At 43.7% G+C, this 16,882-nt stretch overlaps 1 pseudogene; it reads right to left on the reverse strand.

The window, feature by feature from the left end:
• LOC148512595 (vomeronasal type-2 receptor 26-like) overlaps positions 1–16,882 on the reverse strand; it is a 68,829-nt pseudogene that overhangs the window by 31,963 nt on the left and 19,984 nt on the right.

Below are 16,882 nucleotides of genomic sequence, written 5' to 3' on the forward strand. Positions count from 1 at the left end.
TGACTGCACCACCTCTAGACATCCACATGTGAATGTAGCCCCATACATGTGACTGCACCACCTCTCTCCTTCCACATGTGAAAGTAGCCCCATACATGTGAGTGCACTGCCTCTATACATCCACATGCGAAAACAGCCCCATACATGTGACTGCACCGCCTCTATCCATCCACATGTGAAAGTAGCCCCATACATGTGACTGCACCACCTCTAGACATCCACATGTGAATGTAGCCCCATACATGTGACTGCACCACCTCTATCCTTCCACATGTGAAAGTAGACCCATACATGTGACTGCACCACCTCTATACATCCACATGTGAAAGTAGACCCATACATGTGACTGCACCACCTCTATCCTTCCACATGTGAAAGTAGCCCCATACATGTGACTGCACCACCTCTATCCTTCCACATGTGAAACTAGCCCCATACATGTGACAGCACTGCCTCTATACAACCCCATGTGAAAGTAGCCCCATACATGTGAGTGCACCGCCTCTATACATCCACATGTGAAAGTAGCCACATACAGTACATGTGACTGCACCGCCTCTATCCATCCACATGTGAAAGTAGCCCCATACATGTGACTGCACCGCCTCTATACATCCACATGTGAAAGTAGCCCCATACAGTACATGTGACTGCACTGCCTCTATCCATCCACATGTGAAAGTAGCCCCATACATGTGACTGCACCGCCTCTATCCTTCCACAGGTGAAAGTAGCCCCATACATGTGACTGCACCACCTCTATCCATCCACATGTGAAAGTAGCCCCATACATGTGACTGTACCGCCTCTACCCATCCACATGTGAAAGTAGCTCCATACATGTGACTGCACCGCTTCAACCCATCCACATGTGAAAGTAGCCCCATACATGTGACTGCACCGCTTCAACCCATCCACATGTGAAAGTAGCCACACACATGTGACTGCACTGCCTCTATCCATCCACATGTGAAAGTAGCCCCATACATGTGACTGCACCGCTTCAACCCATCCACATGTGAAAGTAGCCACACACATGTGACTGCACCGCCTCTATCCATCCACATGTGAAAGTAGCCCCATACATGTGACTGCACCGCCTCTATCCATCCACATGTGAAAGTAGCCCCATACATGTGAGTGCACTGTCTCTATCCATCCACAGGTGAAAGTAGCCCCATACATGTGACTGTACCGCCTCTACCCATCCACATGTGAAAGTAGCCCCATACATGTGACTGCACCGCCTCTATCCATCCACGTGTGAAAGTAGCCAGCGCGCCGATTTAGTATTGTGTATATAAAAAAAATGAATGTTACTGTGGATTATTAAAGAGCTGTCATACACCCGGGGTGACCTCCTCCAAATAACACCAATAAAAATGTAATTTTGGTATTAGCTCTATACACTCACCTTTAGGCAGGGACATACTGGTGCTCTAACTCTGCCCTGGCATTCCCTTCCACGGTAGGTGCACATGCTCACGTAAAAGGGGCGTGACCTCGCTCACAGGGCATGGCCCGCCTCATGGGGGCGTGATTACTTTTCATGGGGAGGTGCTGCGAGTCACGGGGGCACTGCCTCTCAGTATCCCGGTCAGGCAGTGCACCAGGAGGCGGAGCTGCTAAGCCGGGCTTTCATGCCGGCCCAGCCCATCAGGCCATCGGCCCTTCTGGCATTTGCCAGCATTCATGAGAAATTACCAATGGCCACTTCTGTATGATCCTAGCCAGCGATGGATCTAAAAAACAAACATGAGAACAAAATAGGAAGGCGCTCATAGTGTAGTAGGTATGATACTAAAATGAATGTGCGTACTCTGATTCAGAGATTTGCGCTAATGCAATCGCAGCTTCCATTTTGCACGGCACGCAGCTACGAGAGTATTCTAATGCCTTCCAAAGCATACCCGAGCACAGGGACGCCCGCCGCTGCCTTCTCATATCTGTCCGACGACATGCAACAGCGTAAACATCAGCATTATCAGCGCAAATCGGGGAGTAACGGAGCCAGTAAGTCACGTATGAGCTGTCGCAAACACTGCAGCTCTCATGACACGCAGAGAGCTCTCATGCTGCGCAGAAGAACGCAATGTCTAATTTATGCACGCCCATGAAACGGCGTTTAACCAGTCAGACACGCCTGTGTTTTTCAAACCACCACCCCGTTACCACCCCCAAGCGCTGACTACCTGTCAGTCACCTGGCGAGTGGTTCCTATGTACGAGAATAATCGCAATGCAATTGCTGCGCATGCGCAGAGCAGTATTCACACATGTGCATTAGCAAACAATCAATTGTTCTGCGAAAATATCGGAATTGCGCCCGTCTCTGAATCACGCTCTGTATGTCAATGAAAAATCAACAAGCTTATCTGAATTATGTGAATTGTGACGTAATCTTCTAGAACTTGTCTTTCCACGTCACTCAATATTATCTGAATCTGTAATATATTATATGCCCAAGTCTGCGCATATATAAAAATTCTACCGTCCTAATGGCGAAGGCTGCTTTAACTATGGAAATGACGCGGATATGGCATGGTGCTAACTGCTGGACACTGGCATGATTGCTGAACACAGATTCACAATGGTCGGGAATTTGCGCAGGCGCAGGATCCGTACTGCGAATATGCGGTATGAGTTTGCGTGATCGCATACAGGGCCTGATTCAGCTTTGGGAATATAGTACATATAAAACGTAACTGATCATCTTGGTGAAACCATGCTGCACTGCAGGTGGGACAGATGTAACGTGCAGAGAGAGTTAGATTTGGGAGGAGTGTGTATAAACTGACATCCAAATTGCAATGTAAAAATAAAGCTGTTCAGTATTTGTGGGCTACATGCAAAAGCAGCCAGTATTTACCCTGCATGCAAAATAAAATGTATGTATTTGCACCCCTTGCATTGCAACATGGTTTGTCCTGGTTCACAGTTACTTGCTATATCTTACTCTATTGCCAAAGCTGAATCAGGCCCACAGTCTGCTGCCATTTCTGGGCAGGGAGGGGGCGGCGGCGGATATCCGTGCCATTAATATATAGGAGATTATCTCTGGAGCTGAGACGGGAACTTTATAGATCAAAACTTCAGTGTAATACTCCCGTTATAAAAACTAGTCTCTTACACTCTATAATAGGCAACCGAGCAATAAAGGACTATTACAGGTAGTGTCAGCATTTAAGATATAAGTGGTCAAATACCCTCTTACCCAAACATTAAATATTGGCTGCAACTGGCAAATGAGGGATGGCCTAACAAAAAACTGATAAACAATAATTAAATGGCATAATATTACAACTCACTATTGTCATGGATAACTGAAACTTAAAAAGAACAAAATCAGTTTCACTATTGTAGACAATGGTTAGAGGAATAATTAAAAATAAAAATAATGTAAAAATAATTTAAAAACATAGTATCACAAGTTAACGCTCTCTGCCACTTTCCCAATGTTTTATGTGTCCCTCTCTGTCTGTGCCACAGTTTTATTGTTCCCTTTTCTGTATTTTTGACTGCCATTCAAAATAAAGACTTATAAAAAAAAATTCAGACACTATTAAAGCATAAATGAAAAATTAAATTCTCACTTAAAACTACAACGCGTTTCACAACACCTGGCAGCTTCCTCAGGCAGTGTTGTATGATTTCATTCAACAGTGAAAATGATTTTGTTATTTTAAAATTTTGTTTATCCATATGGCAATAGTGAGTTGAATTATGATGCCATTAATCTAACTAATAAATCATTTAATTATTGATTATCAATTTTTTGTTGGGTCACCCCTTATTTGGAAATTGCAGCCTATATTTCATGTTTGGGTAAGAGGGTGTTTGACCACTTACATCCTAAGTGCTGACACAACCTGTAACAGTCCTAAAATGCTCAGCTCCCATTTATGGAGAGTAAGGGGCTCGTTTTGCATAGAGGAAGTGTCACAATGAAGTTTTGATCTATAAAGTTCCATTCTCAGCACCAGCAATAGTCTCCTGTTTTCAATTCCATTCCATTTCGGTTAGGTTGGGAAACCCGCTAGTTTATTTTAGGTTGCAGAGATTGGGAACCTCTTGGCGCCGCCTCTACATTCACTTTTACATAGGATTTTATATAGGTCATCAAGCCCAGACTTGGGCATCCAATCAGCCTTTTTGGAGCCATTTTTTAAGCGAAGTAAATTTAGGTCACTAAATGAATGGGTTGTATACTGTACGTAAGTATGGATGCGATTCTGGGTGATCGCAAATTACATATACTACTAATAAATTTAAATAATCTTCATATTTTTATTTTATGGTTCATTTAAGGGTCTGATTCGGACTTTTACGCTATGCTGATATTTACGCAATTGGCCGATGTTTTTATTACAGCGCATGCGTTTAAGTCACTCGGCTCATGTGCCCTGATGCCTCTGCGATGTTGCATGCAGAGAGAAGTTAGATGCAGAGTGATTGACAGTTAGGGAGCATTTGTGGGTGGTAACGGAGGGGTGGTTAGAATAAAATGCGGGTTTGTCGCAACCGTCTTATAGGTGTATCAGATCTAATGACTGTGCCTTTGTAAGCAGCTCCACTGGTGCCGGCGTATTGGTTTCGTTGGCCATTCTGAGTAGCCCTAGGCCGATGATCGTCTGAACTGCGACTGATGATGCGTCTTTGTACGCAGTTGCTGCAAAGTTTTACTCAGCTGCTTGGACTTGCGAAGTCACCGGTGGTCGTCTCAATACCGGGAGCTGCAACATTTGCTTATTATCTCATAATAACTGCGTAAAAAGATGCAGTGGTGATGGGAATGTGTTTAGTATCGATTTTTTAACACTTTTTCACTCACAATTGGCACATCTATTTTGGCAGCCATTTTCTTGTAGTCAGAGTATATTACTGTATTTTATGTATCTAGTAATTTTGGTTGCCAATACTAGATGAAAGGCTATTGGCTCTAGTTAATTGTTAGCCCAATTTAAGCACCTTCTAAAGTACACGCAATTTATCCCTGATGAAGTTTGTTTTATAAACAAAGTGTGCTAGTGACCCTATATACCTTTGTAGATCCCCTTACCTAGGATGAAATTCTGCCAGTGAGCTTCTGCCCTTCTGAGCAAAGTCAACAGCAGACATATCTCCCACAGTATAGAAAAAAATGGCAAAGGCAACTTGATTTTTTTTTACAGCTTAAAGGCAGTGCCACGGGCACCAAGTTGGCACCGAGCTATGCCAATTTATTTATGATATGATCGGAGGACCACTCAATTAGGAGTGGCAATAGTTTTGGTGCCAACCTGGTGTCCTGGCGTTGTTATATAGATGACATCATTTTTATTTGGGATGATAATCACAATTCCCTGGAATATTTTTGTAAACACCTGAATGGAAATAATAATAACATTACATTCACCTTTTTGGATCTGACTATACTGTATATATTGAGGACTTTTTGGATCTGACTATACTGTATATATTGCGGAAGGTATGATTAAAACCATAAACTATATTATACAGATGGATTGCAATGGATACATTGAAGCTACTAGTAACCATCATTACAATTGGCTTAGGAGTATACCTAACAGTCAATTCCACCATATACAGTCAGATGCATAAATATTGGGACATTGACAGAATTTTCATATTTTGTCCTCTATTCACCATCACAATGTCTTTGAAATGAAACAAGCAAGATGTGCTTTAACTGCAGACTTTCAGATTTAATTTGAGGGTAATTACATCCAAATCAGGTGAACGGTGTAGGAATTACAACGGTTTCTATATGTGCCTCCCACTTTTTAAGGGGCCAGAAGTAATGGGACAAACTAAACAATCCTAAATCTAACTTTCACTTTTTAATACTTTGTTGTAAATCCTTTGCAGGCAATTACAGCCTGAAGTCTGGAACGCATAGACATCACCAGACGCTGGGTTTCATCCCTGGTGATGCTCTGCCAGGCCTCTACTGCAAATGTCTTCAGTTCCTGCTTGTTCTTGGGGCATTTTCCCTTCAGTTTTGTCTACATCAAGTGAAATGCATGCTCAATCGGATTCAGGTCAGGGGATTGACTTGGCCATTGCATAACATTCAACTTTTTAGCCTTAAAAAACTCTATGGTTGCTTTTGCAGTATGCTTTGGGTCATTATCCATCTGCACTGTGAAGCGCCGTCCAATGAGTTCTGAAGCATATGACTGAATATGAGCATATAATAATGCCAGAAACACTTCAGAATTCATTCTACTGCTTTTGTCAGCAGTCACATCATCAATAAATACAAGGGAACCAGTTCCATTGGCAGCCATACATGCCCACACCATGACACTACCACTACCATGCTCCACTGATGAGGTGGTATGTTTTGGACCATGAGCAGTTCCTTTCCTTCTCCATACTCTTCTCTTCCCATCACTCTCGTAAAAGTTGATCTTTGTCTCATCTGTCCATAGGATGTTGTTCCAGAACTGTAATGGCTTTTTTAGAAGTTGTTTGGCAAACTCTAATCTGGTCTTCCTGTTTTTGTGGCTCACCAATGGTTTACATCTTGTGGTGAACCCTCTATATTCACTCTTGTGAAGTCTTCTCTTGATTGTTGACTTTGACACATATACACCTACCTCCTGGAGAGTGTTATTGATTTGTCCAACTGTTGTGAAGGGGTTTTTTTCACCAGGGAAGTAATTCTTCTGTCATCCACCACAGTTGTTTTCCGTGGTCTTCCAGGTCTTTTGGTGTTGCTGAGCTCTCCAGTGCATTCTTTCTTTTTAAGAATGTTCCAAACAGTTGATTAGGCCACACCTAATGTTTTTGCTATCTCTCTGATGGGTTTGTTTTGATTTTTCAGCCTAATGATGGCTTGCTTCACTGATAGTGACAGCTCTTTGGATCTCATATTGAGAGTCGACAGCAACTGATTCCAAATGCAAATGTCACACCTAGAATCAACTCCAGACCTTTTACCTGCTTAATTGATAATGAAATAACGAGGGAATAGCCCACACCTGTCCATGAAATAGCTTTTGAGTTGATAGTCCCATTACTTTTGGCCCCTTAAAAAGTGGGAGGCACATATAGACACCGTTGTAATTCCTACACCGTTCACCTGATTTGGATGTAATTACCCTCAAATTAAATCTGAAAGTCTACAGTTAAAGCACATCTTGTTTGTTTCATTTCAAAGCCATTCTGGTGGTGAATAGAGGCCAAAATATGAAAATTCTATCAATGTCCCAATATTTATGCACCTGACTGTACATAGGTATTGGACATAAATTAATATATACGAGGATCAAGCCAAACAACGTATAAATCAATTTATGGAAAAAGCATACGATACAAAGTTAGTGGAAGAAGCAAAAGAAAATGGGTTAAAATGAGATTGGATGCTATATGAAAAACAAAAAAGAAACATAACACACTCAAAAATAGTGAAATTACATTCATAACCCAATACAACAACCAATACGGGGAGGTGGCCAAAATAATACAGAAACATTGGGGGATCCTTAACCACGATCCTGTCACGGCCAGGGTTTCTGGGCATGGTGGTCACCGGGTATTACCTGTGAGGTCATTGTGGCGAGGGGTCTCTGGCAGCGGTGCTGGTGTTTGGCGAGGGGCATTGGCTGTGCATGGTTCTGTGTGGGCACATTGTCACTGAGGCCTGGTGGTTTTTCCGTTCCATTTGGCATGGGCGCTGCCATCTTGCCTAAGGTCATGTGATTCAAGCTGTCCAATCCTGGTGGATCATGTGCTCTTTCCAGCCAGTCACAGCATGGCACCTGGTATTTAGGAAGGTCCAGAGCCTCCATTCATTGCCAGTGCAACATGTTTCTCAGCTGCGGCTGAGAGAGAGTACCTGTGCCTTACCTGCCTGTCTATTTATGCTACTAGCCTGAAACTCGCCTGCTCCAACCTGCTGGACTTACCCTGCACCCTCCATATACCTTCTCTCCTGCCTGAGTACCTGAACCTGCTGTTTCCCTGCACCTTGCCTCCCTTCACTCCCAGCTGGACTTCATTACCTCAGCCTGCATTTGTTACAGCCCACCATACCTGCATTCAGTTACAGCTCATGATACCTGCATTCAGTTACAGCTCATCATACCTGCACTCTGTTACAGCTCATCATACCTGCATTCAGTTACAGCTCATGATACCTGCATTCAGTTACAGCTCATGATACCTGCATTCAGTTACAGCTCATGATACCTGCATTCAGTTACAGCTCATCATACCTGCACTCTGTTACAGCTCATCATACCTGCATTCAGTTACAGCTCATCATACCTGCATTCAGTTACAGCTCACCATACCTGCATTCAGTCACAGCTCACCAAACCTGCATACTGGACATTCCCTGCCTGTCACTGTCTGGACATTCTCCCATTTGCTTCACCACAGTTATCAAGTGCACTTTAGTGCTAAACCTGGACTTTTTCTTTTGCCATTCCCATGTCTGCTAAATCACTTATTAAAAACTCCACCTTTTTATTTAAATCTGCTTCTCTGTCTGCTCTTGTCACCACCCCGGGTCCACAACAAACCCAGACCTTCACAGATCCAGCATTAAAAACTTTTATTAATAAAAGACCTAGATTTACATATAGGAAGGCACGTAACATAAAGGATAGCCTAGTAAGAAGTGCCATTGCAGTCCCCACCCCATCCTCTACAAACAAATCAAAGGGATTCTATAGGTGTGGGACATGCAGTATGTACAAGGCATGTAAAGACCCTATCTCTAAATTTACACAATGTAAATCCACTCACGCAAATAGAGTCTTTCAAATAGACGATTTTATTACATGTCATACTAAGTACTGTATTTATTTACTTGAATGTTCTTGTGGTAGCCAATACGTTGGCAAAACCACTAGAATGTTGAAAGATCGTCTAGATGAACATGTGAGGAACGTGAAAAAGGCTTTAGAATCAGATAATGTCTCATTGCATTTTAAAACTAAACATCAATGTGATATCAAACATTTAGTTTCTTTTTGTGGCATTCAAGTAGTAAAATCTGATTGGAGAACCAACAACAGAGATAATATTCTTGCTCAAATGGAAATGAAAACGATTTACATGTTAAAATCCCTAACCCCCAAAAGGGTTAAACGTAGATTTTATTATATATTTTTTATTGAATCGTGTGACTTGGTATATTTATTTTTATTATACATTGTTATTGAGCTGTATTTTTTATTAATTGCATGTTTTTACTTTTCATGCATTTTTGAATGAATACGAGGATCCTTGATGAATTTCCACCTGTTAGAACTTTGAAATTCCAAGTTAGTGAATACATCAGTCTAGAGGGAACTCCGGTTGGCATCCTTACTTGTTACCAACTGAAGACGATGTGTTCCAAACAAAGGAAGTATCATCTCCGTGGTTCCCTGCCAAAAGGTGTTTCCGTTTGGTATTGTGGGAGGAACTACAGTTGTCTGCCTTATGCTTTCTGGTAGACCAGACTACACTAGATGTGCACTGCCATGTGACGTCGACAACATCCGGTCGGGAGTTGATGATGACTTCCGGATATCCGTTCTGCCCACAGGAAGTTGTCATCCACCTGTCATTTTAGCTAAAGGTTTTTTTCCTGCCAGAGGTTTGGCGAGCAAATGAACACCACACGATCAGGAGGAACTAGAAACATGGCCTGGATGCACCATATTATTTTACAGGATTCGTTTGTATGTTTGTATTAATTGAGGTATATTTATTGTAATGCACGTGTATTTATGGATTTACTGTATGGAGGACATCGGGTATTATGTTATATGAAGTTTTCATGTTTAGAGAGGTAGTTGAAATTGTATCTACTTATCTGGCGTTTGTGACTAAACTTGGTTACAATAAAATTGTGTTATACCCTCCTCTTAGTGTCTGTCATTGTGTTTGTTTAAAAGGGAAACACATTGTTTGCCCCTCTTATCAAATTTGAACCTGGTCCCTGAGTTATAATGGGACATTACAGATCCACAGGCGAAACTTGAGATATGGTAATGGGTGTTCCCAGCTTTAGCTTAATATATATATTCTAGAGTTCAGGGGGCAGGGTGTCCGTTAGCGAAAAGGGAACTTTTGCAGAAGGGGCGTGCTCTAACAGGGGGCATGTTCACTCTAACAGGGGGCATGATTTTGAGACACACCCCCTTTTCAAATTCTGCAGCGCTTTACAGAGAATGTTTGGCCAATCACATCAGTCCCTGCCCCAGTGGAGTTTACACTTTATGGGGTCTATTTACTAAGCAGTGTTAGGAGACAGAGTGAAAAGTGATAAGAAAGTGATAAGGAGCCAGCCAATCAGCTCCCAACTATCATCTCACAGGATGTGTTTGAAAATTGACAGTTGGGAGCTGATTGGCTGGCACCTTATCACTTTTCACTCTGTCTCCTAACACTGCTTAGTAAATAGACCCCTAAATTCCCTATCACATGCTCACATGCACACTAGGGGTAACATCAGTCCCTGCCCCAGTGCAGCTTACACTCTATGGGCCTGATTCAGAGCCACTCGTAAGCGGCAGCTCGTTCGCTCCGAGCGATGTTTGGCAACTGCGCATGCGTACGGATCGTTATACGCATGCGCGAACCAGTCAGTGCGGTCGAAATTCATGTGCTCACAAAATAGCGAATGCCTGCTAATTTGAGTGACAGAATGAGGCGTATGTGGGTGGTAACAGGGGAAGGTGCTTGAAAACGGGGAGTGGAGATCCGAACGCAGGCGTGCTTAAAGGTCAAAACGGGCGTTTTATGGGTGTGCATAATTAAAACAGCAGCGTCATTGACCACGTCACTGGGTTATTTTATAGCCAGAACTGCTCGCAAAATTGTGGTAGCAAAAACCGACCACAAGAATAGTGAGCAGTTCATACCCTGTTCGATGTACTCGATTAATCTAATAAATAGCGGACATGACGTAGGATGCGAGCGGCCAGGGGGCGTAGTTTCCCAAAAAACGACCGCAAGTTTTGTACGCCAGGAGGCCGACCAAAAAAAAAATGCCTGTCCCTGATTCAGAGCGAGCGGCTCTGAATCAGGCCCTATATTCACTATCACATGTACACACACATACACACTATGGGAAACATTAGTCCCTGCCCCAGTGGAGCTTACACTCTATATTCCCTATCACATGTACACGCACATACACACTAAGGGAAACATTAGTTCCTGCCCCAGTGGAGCTTAAACTCTATGTGCCTGATTCAGACCCGGTCGCAAGTGCTGAGCACTCGCAACCTGGTTAATGGTGGCCCAGAGCACATGCGGACGACGGAGCAGGCTTCGTTGTGTGCATGCGCCAGACCCGGATAGCACCAGGCACACTAGGGATAACTTCAGTCCTTGCCGCAGTGCAGCTTACACTCTATATTCCCTATTACATTCTCACAGATATGACATACACACTAGGGGTCACATCCCTCCCTGCCCCAGTGCTTACACTCTATATTCCCCATCACATGGTCACACACATACACACTAGGGATCACATCACTCCCTGCCCCAGTGCTTACACTCTATATTCCCCATCACATGGTCACACACACATACACACTAGGGGTCACATCACTCCCTGCCCCAGTGCTTACACTCTATATTCCCTATCACATGGTCACACACATACACACTAGGGATCACATCACTCCCTGCCCCAGTGCTTACACTCTATATTCCCCATCACATGGTCACACACATACACACTAGGGGTCTCATCACTCCCTGCCCCAGTGCTTACACTCTATATTCCCCATCACATGGTCACACACATACACACTAGGGATCACATCACTCCCTGCCCCAGTGCTTACACTCTATATTCCCCATCACATGGTCACACACATACACACTAGGGGTCACATCACTCCCTGCCCCAGAGCAGCTTACACTCTATATTCCCTATCACATGGTCACACACATACACACTATGGGTCACATCACTCCCTGCCCCAGTGCTTACACTCTATATTCCCCATCACATGGTCACGCACATACACACTAGGGGTCACATCACTCCCTGCCCCAGTGCAGCTTACACTCTATATTCCCCATCACATGGTCACACACATACACACTAGGGGTCACATCACTCCCTGCCCCAGTGCAGCTTACACTCTATATTCCCCATCACATGGTCACACACATACACACTAGGGGTCACATCACTCCCTGCCCCAGTGCTTACACTCTATATTCCCCATCACATGTACACACACATACACACTAGGGGTCACGCCAGTCACTGCCCCAGTGGAGCTTACACTCTATATTCCCTATCACATGTACACGCATACATATACACACTACGGTTAATTTTTTTTGGGAGCCAATTAAGCTACCAGTATATTTTTGGAGTGTGGGAGGAAACCGGAGCACCTGGAGGGAACCCACGCATGCACAGGGAGAATATTCAAAGGCAGTTACTGCCTCACGACCACAGTGTTGTGAGGCCGTATGTGCTGCCCAATTTAAATAATAAAAATAATCCACATAAATACATTGAAATAGCCAGATCCACATAAAATACATATAAAAAGCCAGCGCTAGATGAAAAAAAACATTGAAGAAGCCAGATCCACCATAACACTGTGAAGCTTTCACTGGTGAAAACTGGCAAATGTTTCTGCCGTCAGGGTGTTTGCCAGCGATAGCAGCGTTACAGGGAAAAAATGTAAGATTTAAGTCAGAAGTTTGTGTTTACCTGCCATGCCTAGGGTTCTCCACGTTGCTTCTAATCATTGAAAGGAGGAGGAATATGGTAAGGGATAAAGAAGGGAGAAGTAAAAGATGAAAGGGAGTGGTGGAATGAGGTGCAGGGCAAGAGGAAAAGTGTTTTTTGAGACCAGTGATGGCCAGATATGGGACATCAAAGAAAGGACCTGGGGGATGTAGGTCAGGGAGGACAGGACCAAGGGGGATGTAGGTCAGGGAGGGATGGACCTGGTGGAGAAAGAGCAGGGAGGGCTAGACTAAGGGATAGTGCAGGATAGGGAGGACTGGACCTATTGGGGCACAAGGATGGCTGGACATGGTGGGGGGTGGCACAGTGAAAGGAAGGCTGGACCTTAATAGGGGGTCACAGGTCAGGGAGGGCTGTGGCAGGCACAGGGCTAGGAATGACGGAGCTTAATATGGAGGCACAGGGAAGGTAGGGCTAGATAAGTGTACTGTAGGACAGGGAGGGTTGGACCTATAAGGGCACAGCACAGGGATGGATAGACATGGTGGAGGACAGGCTCAGGGCAGGGAAGGCTGAACCTGGGAGAACACAAGGCAGGGAATGCTGGACCTGGGGAGGCACAGGGCTTCAGTGGCACAGGGCAGGAAAGGTTGGACCTGGGAGAACACAAGGCAGGGAAGGCTGGACATTGTTTGGGGCTGCAGGGCAAGCAAGCTGAACAGGGGGTGGCACAGGAGGCAGGGTAATGATATATGTACCTGTATGGAGCACTGGCACACACAGCAGTGCACTAGAACTCTACTGAAGGGGATCTATATATACACTACCGCTAGCTCAACTGTGAAGCGCCGACTGCATATTAAATATGGCGCCAACAAAGAGCCAATCACAGCTTGTGAAACAGTAGCCAATCAGGAGCAGGCGCTCCTGAATGGCTGGAACTGGGGAGGCACAGGGCTTGGGAGGCACAGGGCAGGAAAGGCTGGACCTGGGGAAACACAAGGTAGGGAAGGCTGGACCTGGGGAGGCACAGGGTTTGGAGGAACAGGGCAGGCAAGGCTGGAGCTTAATATGGGGGCACAGGGAAGGTAGGGCTAGATAAGAATACTGCAGGACAGGGAGGGTTGGACCTATTGGGGCATAGCACAGGGATGGATAGACATGGTGGAGGAGTGGCACAGGACAGTGAATGCTGGACTTGGGAAGGCACAAGGTTAGGGTGGCACAGGGCAGGAAAGGCTGGACCTGGGGGAACATAAGGCAGGGAAGGCAGGACATTGTTTGGGGCTACAGGGCAAGCTGGCTGAACAGGGGGGTGCACAGGAGGCAGGGTAATGATATATGTACCTGTATGGAGCACTGGCACAAGCAGCAGTGCACTAGCACTTCACTGAAGGGGATCTATACATACACTACCGCTAGCTCAACCGTGAAGCGCTGACTGCATATTAAATATGGCGCCAGCCAAGAGCCAATCACAGCTTGTGAAACAGCAGCCAATCAGGAGAAGGCGCTCCTGAATGGCTGCTGTTCCACGAGCTGTCATTGGCTCACTTCCGGCGCCATGTTTATATGCTGTTTCATGCCCGGCTGTAGCAGGTGGCTCGGCCAAACCATCACCGCAGCGCTGCCTTCAATAAATATGGTGGATTTGGGCTAATGGGTGGTCCGGTGCACCCCCAGAACACCCCCTAGTTTCACCTACGGTTGAAATGGGTTGGGACTGGTTTCACATTCTCTCCCGACCTCGCCCTGCTTCTGCTTCTTTTCTTAGAGGCTACCAGCCCTAGGACCCAACCTGGCACCCATGGACTGTGGGGGAGGGAATGTAATAGCAAGCAACATGAAGGCATCAATGTGCTTCTGACGCGTCTGCTTGATGGTAAAACCAACCTGGTTGAAACCACATGAAAAATGAAGACCAAGACCATGCTGTCAGTAAGGGGTTGATCAACTGAATATGTTGCTTGTTGAACTTACCTGGGGGTACCCATAAACTCTAAGCAGGCTTGCAATGGCTTGTGATGAGGAAGAGAGTAGATGACCAACAAAAGCCACCACTTTACCATATTGATGACAGTCATAGTTAGGATACAGCTCTCCGCCTGATAAGATCCTCAGAATCCCCTCTACAGCTGTAGCCTCACAGAAACAAGAGTCAAAGATGTCATAACCAAGAGTCACATTGGGTAAAATATCCCTGTTCTTATTAATCTCATTAACAGCGAATTCAAATGCCAGAAAATGACGCAGGAAACGAGGAGATGGCCTGTCAAAGAGATATAATGTTATTATGTAGACGATGTGGACAATGTTAGGTTGTACCCTATAGGCATGTTATTGAAAACGTTATAAATAAACCAGCTTTGCCCCCAATGTTATAGTTTCTGCCATCATGTTTATTATTTGAGATGTTATAGTCCCATTGCTTTGCATAGGGGCCTGTTAATAAATGTTGTTTTTGTTATTGCTCAGCTTTAACGGTGAATCGAGATGAAACAAAGTGTAGGTTATTTCTAGGAGCCTCTACTACACAATGATGCAGTTTTAAAGAAATTGGTTCAGTAGTTTTTGCACCAACGAGGAACAAATAGACAGACATAGCGTTCCTATTATATTAGTACAGATGTATGTGTAATTCTGTATATTGTCTATAGTGAATAATGAATACAAAACAAATTGATTATGAAGATTTATCCTTAAATTATTGTGTGCAGATGTTATTCCCACTCACACCACCAGTACCAGCCATACATTCCACTGATAGATCCCTATTGCCAGCCATACATTCTACTGATAGATCCCTATTGTCAGCCATACATTCCACTGATAGATCCCTATTGCCAGCCATACATCCCACTGATAGATCCCTATTGCCAGCCATACATTCCACTGATAGATCCCTATTGCCAGCCATACATTCCACTGATAGATCCCTATTGTCAGCCATACATTACACTGATAGATCCCTATTGCCAGCCATACATCCCACATATAGATCCCTATTGCCAGCCATACATTCCACTGATAGATCCCTATTGCTAGACATACATCCCACTGATAGATCCCTATTGCCAGTCAAACATTCCACTGATAGATCCCTATTGCCAGCCATACATTCCACTGATAGATCCCTATTGCCAGCCATACATTCCACTGATGGATCCCTATTGCCATCCATACAGTACATTCCACTGATAGATCCCTATTGCCAGCCATATATTCCACTGATTGATTCCTATTGTCAGCCATACATTCCACTGATAGATCCCTATTGCCATCCATACATTCCACTGATAGATCCCTATTGCCGTCCATACATTCCACTGATAGATCCCTATTGCCAGCCATACATTCCATTGATAGATCCCTATTGCCAGCCATACAGTTCAGTGCTAGATCCCTAGAAACAAAAGAAAGAAACAAAAAAGCTAACATAATTGATAATATATTCCATACAACATTGTAACACACATTTCTTTAAACACAAAACAAATCTGACTGTCCAATAATCTTTGTCGGACTCAAACACATTTTTTTCACTCTGCAGTTTGACTTCTCAGACATACCTGACATGCAGGAGGAAATATAATGGATGTGTGGTGATTTGCGGCAGGATTGCAAAGCCAAACACGTCGGCGATTTCATCCAAAAAAAGTCAGAGAATGGTTCTAGCCAGCAAGTTTGATCAAACTGTCTGTCCAGAACATAAAAAAGTTATCACAAATGAATATTTAATTAAGGTGCCCAAACAATAAATACATAAATTTATAGCGCAGAATTATAGAATTAGTTTATAATAGGGGTAAATCAATAATGAATAATAAAAATAAATTTAATTATGTGGACTATATATTATTTAAAGAATATCAAGGAGCCAATATTATTTATAAATTAAATGCTATTAGTAATAAAATTGTATTTTAATTGGAGCCATATTAATGATGGAAAAACCAATTTATTCCACACTGGTGGCACTACATGTACCAGCATGCACATCCTTCCATTATTATTTAATTAATTAAGAATACCCCAATTATTCTTGCCCCATTATTACATTTATAAATAATATTGTTCCCTTAATATTATTTGTTATATTGCCCACTCAATTAAATTGTTATTATTTACTATTAATTAGAGCCAAATATAAATTAAATAATTGTGCCCCTTAAATAGTTTCGGCCCCTTAATTATTATTTAGTGACAACTTAAT

The sequence above is a fragment of the Taudactylus pleione genome, unplaced genomic scaffold, assembly GCF_031769625.1.
Source record: "Taudactylus pleione unplaced genomic scaffold, aTauple2 ptg000281l, whole genome shotgun sequence".
NCBI classification, from domain to species: domain Eukaryota; kingdom Metazoa; phylum Chordata; class Amphibia; order Anura; family Myobatrachidae; genus Taudactylus; species Taudactylus pleione.